This window comes from Coptis chinensis, chromosome 9, assembly GCF_015680905.1.
Source record: "Coptis chinensis isolate HL-2020 chromosome 9, ASM1568090v1, whole genome shotgun sequence".
Classification (NCBI taxonomy): Eukaryota; Viridiplantae; Streptophyta; class Magnoliopsida; order Ranunculales; family Ranunculaceae; genus Coptis; species Coptis chinensis.
Genome location: NC_141464.1, coordinates 62,398,309 through 62,404,308, shown reverse-complemented (window position 1 = coordinate 62,404,308; position 6,000 = coordinate 62,398,309). Strand labels below are relative to the sequence as shown.

Genomic DNA, 6,000 nt, shown 5'->3' with positions numbered 1-6,000 from the left:
GAACAATTGATGGCATGTGGAATTCTAATCTTAACTTGTATACTAATAGAGGATGTCAGGTTATGATTCGCTAGAGAATTAGGTAGCTCAAGAGATAAAGATTGTACGTATATAACGTTTGATATCTCTTATAACCTTGTTCAGAACAACATGGGCTGGTTTATTTGCTGGTGTGTCGAAATCTTCTAGTATTTCTCTCTAGTAGTGCTTCTAACATAATAGGCTCCTTGATAAGCACCTAAAATTGTAGTTTAAACTCCTTAATAGTATTTCATTTAGGCCAATTATGTTTATAATAATGTGAATTTATCATTGTTTACTAGTTTTTGTGCATTTCAGGTCTTGGAGCTGAATATGTGTATAAAGACATCACTTTCATGTGGAAAAAGAGTTAAGATGATTGCGAAAGAAATTCTATGGTTAAAGGCCAAGTTTTAAGGAGAAAAAGTTTTTAAAAGCCTAGTCAAAGCTGGAAAAGTCAAAGTCAACTCGAGTAGAAAAATGACAGAAAGTCAACAGAACTTCAACATGCCTTATCTTTGGGCTCAGAAATTGGAATTGGGCACATTTTATATCAAAATGACTAGCTCAAAGAGAACTTTCTAATGATCTAGGTCTCAACCCAATTAGAGTAGTGAAATTAGACAAAAAGGGTAGTGCAATAAATTCCAGCAGTTTGGACCCTTTTGGATTTAATTCTTTGGGCTTTGGACTTGATTTAGTGGCCCAAAACTCAGCTCCCAAGCATATGCACGAAAATTGTAACCTAAACCTCTAGTATATAAAGAGGATTAAGGCAACCCTAAGATCCGGTTCCCCTTAGTTTAGTTTAATTAGGGTTTAATATTATTGCCTCCAACCTCCATTAAAACACCATTATTTCAATAAAGTTCATTCATATCTTCATTAATGTAATTCAATGTCTTATTTAATTGTTAGTATAGTTGTTATTTCAATGAATTTAGGCTAATCTCCTCATTAGAGAGAATGATTATGAAGCTTAAAGAGGGATTTTAGTATAGATGATAATTATTTCATTGTATAAGGTTAAATAAATTTAGTTTCTTATATATGTTTAGAGATAAACTGTATGTTGAATTGAACCAATGATTGTTAGTGTTAGATCAAATATGTTTAATCATAATTCTCTTTCATGCTAGTAGTAATGACTATAGAGATAGATGTAGGTTATTGTTAGGGATCAAGAAAGTTCAAAACTTTTGTTGGAACATTGGAATAGAGTTTTACAATGAAGTAATTAGAATTTGCATGAGATAACTTGTTAGGTTGATTATTCATTACTCTCTATATTTCTTCATTCATTCAAATATCATATTTTATTGTTTAGATAAATTAGTTTAAAACTTAATCAATAGCATAATTAAGTTTAATTCATCTCTCAACATAAACATTACTCTCACCATCGTTTCTCTTGTTTAAATTAGTTGAATTCATATATGTCTTGTTGATTAGGTGTGAAACGAATCCGTACTCTTTTTATTGCATGATATGTTTGAGAGTATGAATTTGATATAACTACATTAATTGTTATCTAAACTCTTTTTGTGTTTTTCACTTCTCTATTCCAACATTGTAAATTCAAGATATCATGACCACCTTTCTCCTTGAGTTTGCTAATGGTACTGAAGTTAGCTTAATGCACAATCTTCTTCATTAATTGTTGGGCTACTCCACAAATATTGTCATTGTCACCAAATTTGGCGATTTTTTACAAAAAAATGCATTTAAAACCCATTAAATTGGCAAGGCGTCTTGTTCCAGTTTAAAACCCGAGTTTTTCAAAATATCGCGTTTTAAACACATTTTAAACTTAAAAAACATTTAAAACCCGAGATTTTGAAAATCTCTCGTTTAAAACTTTATTAATTTTTTTTTTCTTTTTTTTTTAAAATCTAACACAAAATATGAGAAGAAAAATGGGTTTTGGAATTTACCTTTTTGAAGAGTGGGCATTAGATTGACTTATTGAGACAGTTCTATTTTGCTTTAAACTATTAATACTTGTAAATTTTAAAGTTATTCACTTATTTGTAGTATTTGATTATTCAATTATGGTTGGTAATTAGTAGTATCTTATTTAGGGTCGTGTTTTGGTACTGAATCTAACACTTCTAGTATTTGGATGAGGTAATTGATGATTTGATACTTTTATGTATTTGAATTTTATTTCATTTGTATTATTATTATTTTTATTTTATGTGCCTATTCTTTTTTCCATTCTTATAAAAAATCAAACTTCTTATCTATCGTATTTTTTATCATCGGTTTTTACAATTTTTTTTTTACGTATTATATTTATTATACGTTCTAAACCCGTTTTACCGTTTTAAACCCATTTTTTATTCCCCACGTTTTTTTACGTTTTTTTTTTCCGTTTTTTTTCGGAGACGTTCCGTTTTAAACCCGTACCGTACTTGGTGACAATGATACACTACGTACCTATTTTGTTCGCAATAAAACAAGTGGATTTGGAAATTTGACCAGGTGTTCACTTTTGTATAAAATTCACAGCATTGTAAAATTATACGAAGCAGATGAAAATCATAGGACCTAAAATTTAGAAAAGACCTAGGGAATGCACTGCAAAGAGAACTGGTTCAGAATTCTTTGTGGACGTCATTGTCTTACGTCTTCGAACTTGTTAATGAGATGTTGTTTTTGGTTTGAGAAGAAGCAGATGATGTACTGCGCGTTTGTGAGCTGCGGTTGGAGGTGGTTTCTGAAAAGAATGTATGTCCCCTTCTTTCTCCACAAGAACTTGGAGTGTTCTGGGGATGGGAGGAGGATTCACCTCCATGACCCCCTCAAGGATTTGAACCACCTGCCCCATTGTTGGCCTATGAGATTCATCATCTTGGATACACCAAACAGCAACTCGACAAGCTCTAGTTAGCTCTTCAACATTGGCAGTACCCTCTAACCTGTAGTCTAATAATGCAAGGACTTCTTCATCTTCGCTTATTTTGCGTGCAGCCCAAGCTGGGAAGAACTTCACCATCTCATCCTCCGAATGCTCTGAGTTTCTTCTCCCTGAGATTATCTGAAAAAGCATCATGCCGTAGCTATAGACATCAGCTTTGGTTGTGATAGCTACACCGGAAATCCATTCTAGCGGCAGATAGCCCCTAGTTCCCCTCATGGTTGTCAGGACCCTGCTGAATTCGTGACCAATAAGCTTCGCCAAACCAAAGTCGGCCACCTTGGGACAAAAATCAGCATCCAAAAGTATGCTCTCCAGCTTGATGTCACAGTGTATAATGTAGTCTCTGCACTTCTCATGGAGATAAACTAAACCTCTAGCTGTTCCAAGTGCAATTTGGTACCTTACCTTCCAGTTTAACATCTCAGAATCTTGTTGATTAAACATGTGATGATCTAAAGAGCCATTAGGCATGTAATCATAGACCAACAACCTTTTATCTCCTTCAGAGCAAAAACCACGTAATCTGACGAGATTAACATGTTGTATGGTCCCAATAGTGCTCACTTAACTGCGGAATTGCTTTTCTCCTTGACCTAGGGCTTCAAGTTTCTTGGCAGCAATGACCGTTGTATCAGGTAAAGTCCCTTTGAAGACTGAACCAAAACCCCCACCACCTAACTTTTCGGAGAAATTCTTCGTCGCATTTTGCAAGTCTCTGTAGGTGAATGCCACCAAGGAGCCCTCAACTGTCTTTGACGTTCCAACTGATTGTCTTATCTGCCATCTCCGAACAACTAAGAAAACAAGGCCTAGTAAGGCCACAATCCCTGCAGCGGCACCCACTATAGCCGGAGTAGGTGTTCCCTTATTCTTAGCACCAGTATGCGCAAGTTTGAGATAGAGATCTATTCCACGACCATCGCCATCTGGGGCTTCTACACTTAACAAATCACCATTCCAAACTGAACACCCCCTACTGTAAGCATAAGCACTGCAAGAACAGTTGTTCAAGCAAGCCGATTTGCACTCATCAGCACTTGAAGCACTTGGAATTACCAAAGACTGTTGATTGGAAGGCTGATTTGCATGCAATTTCACATTTTGCTGCGGTGAAAAGCCATCTTTCCCGCATTGCAAAGATGCTTGCCTCACACATCCACCAGAATAATCTGTAATATTCCATTCTTTTGGTGTTCGTGGTTTGAAACCATCCAAACACGTACAAGAGGGTAAGTTCTGATCGCATATACCGAAAGCACCACAAAAGTCATAGACATCACACTGTTGTCCTGGTTGAGACCAAAATTGAATCCAATTTTGTGTACCATCACCCCAAAAAGTTTGCTTGATTTGCTCTGTCACATCCATCACAAATCTAGAAACAATAGAAGTATTATAAAGACTATAGGTGAAGTAGCACTCATTCACATTTTTCGTATAGCTGAAATTGTAAATATAATTCAATCTCATTTCTGGAACTCCACTGAAAATCTGTCAGTTCCAATGTCCACTAGTCCAATACCTTTGAGTCCGATTCCACAATATAACATACTGGTCCCCAATTGGGTCCAACTCTAAAGAAAATAACCCTGTCCCAGGATCATTTATATTTTTCCAAGAAGTGAGTAACTGCGCTTTCTTCGTTCTATTATCATATCTAATCTTTCCACCAGGCAACCATGTATCAGTAGGGTAATCAAAACTCTGCCAAGAAACATCAGATGGTCTTACCCTATTTCTCAAAACAAGATTTCCATCAACCCCAAGTACTACTTCAGATGAATTCATGGCACTTGAAGTAGTGTTTGTCCACCAAACTCTGACTTTCGACTGGCTTAACAGAACTAAATTACCATCTTCTAAGAGTTTCAACTCAGAAGAAGCAAGGTCAGTAAGAGGAGTATCTCTATTGGCAACCCAAACAACAGTTTTGTTTTCAACAGAAACTTTCTTATACCATATTCCTATGTAGGAGTTAAGAGAAGTACCTGGTTGGAAGAAACCAAGTTCGAAGTTCCCATCCTTAGAGATCAAAGTTTGGTTTGGAATGAGAGATTGACTTGCAGAGATGGTATCAGCAGCAGTACAGAAATGAGTTTTTGTTGCTAAAAACAATAACAGAAAGGATAGAAGCATCTATGTTTGGTTTCTTGATCTCATCTCAGCAGAAACTACCACAGAGAGGTTCCTGAGACAGAAATATGTAGACTTTTTCAAGCAGACAAAGTCTTATTATTATTAGCCAGACAAAGTCTTTTAACTTTCAGCTGCAGATCTTTCAATCCTACTTTTCATGGTAACTATTTAACACCATGTGTGGAAGCATCTTATTAAATCTTTTAATAGGAAGAATTGGTAGTAAGAGTGTGTTTGTTAGGATGGAAACACCATGGAAAGGAAAGGAAAATAATAGTGGTCCACCTTTTCCATAGTTTTTAAGGCGTTTGTTTATCCATGGAAAGGAAATGGGCTTTTCCATATGGAAACAAAATCATGGAAATGGAAAAGGTTTTGTGTCCTTAGCTAACCCCCCTAAAAATTTTGTGGAAATAAAAAGAAATAGATAGCTAGGGACTTAAATTTCTTTCCATAGCCCACCAAACAATACACACCCAATAATACAATTATTCATTTCCTTAGCTTTTGCAAACAAACATGATTATTTCTTTCCCCAATTTACCAAACACATACCATTTAAAATTATTTCCTTTCCATTCCATTCCATAGTGGACCACCCATTTTATTTCCTTTCATTTCCATGAGTTAAAATTTAACAAACACACTAAATGATGAATTGCAAGAATATTCAATTATAGTCAGCAACACTTGTTATTGCATTATTATTATTATTATTAAACCCCACACCACAATCTAATGTAAGACTGTAAGACACCTTTGTTCCTTACAATATTATATCTGATCAATTGATTCAACGCAACCATCTATGTCAGTGTTATAATTAGTATGCCACTTACAGTGGTAATTAATATAAGCAAACGTAGCAAAAATATTAACTTTTATTTTATTTTATTTTTTTTACCCCATATCTTATATAT

At 35.0% G+C, this 6,000-nt stretch overlaps 1 pseudogene; it reads right to left on the bottom strand.

Moving 5' to 3' along the window:
* Positions 1–2,551: 2,551 nt before the first annotated feature.
* LOC147477227 (G-type lectin S-receptor-like serine/threonine-protein kinase At2g19130 pseudogene) lies at positions 2,552–5,243 on the bottom strand (annotated as a pseudogene).
* Between the last annotated feature and the right edge of the window lie 757 nt (positions 5,244–6,000).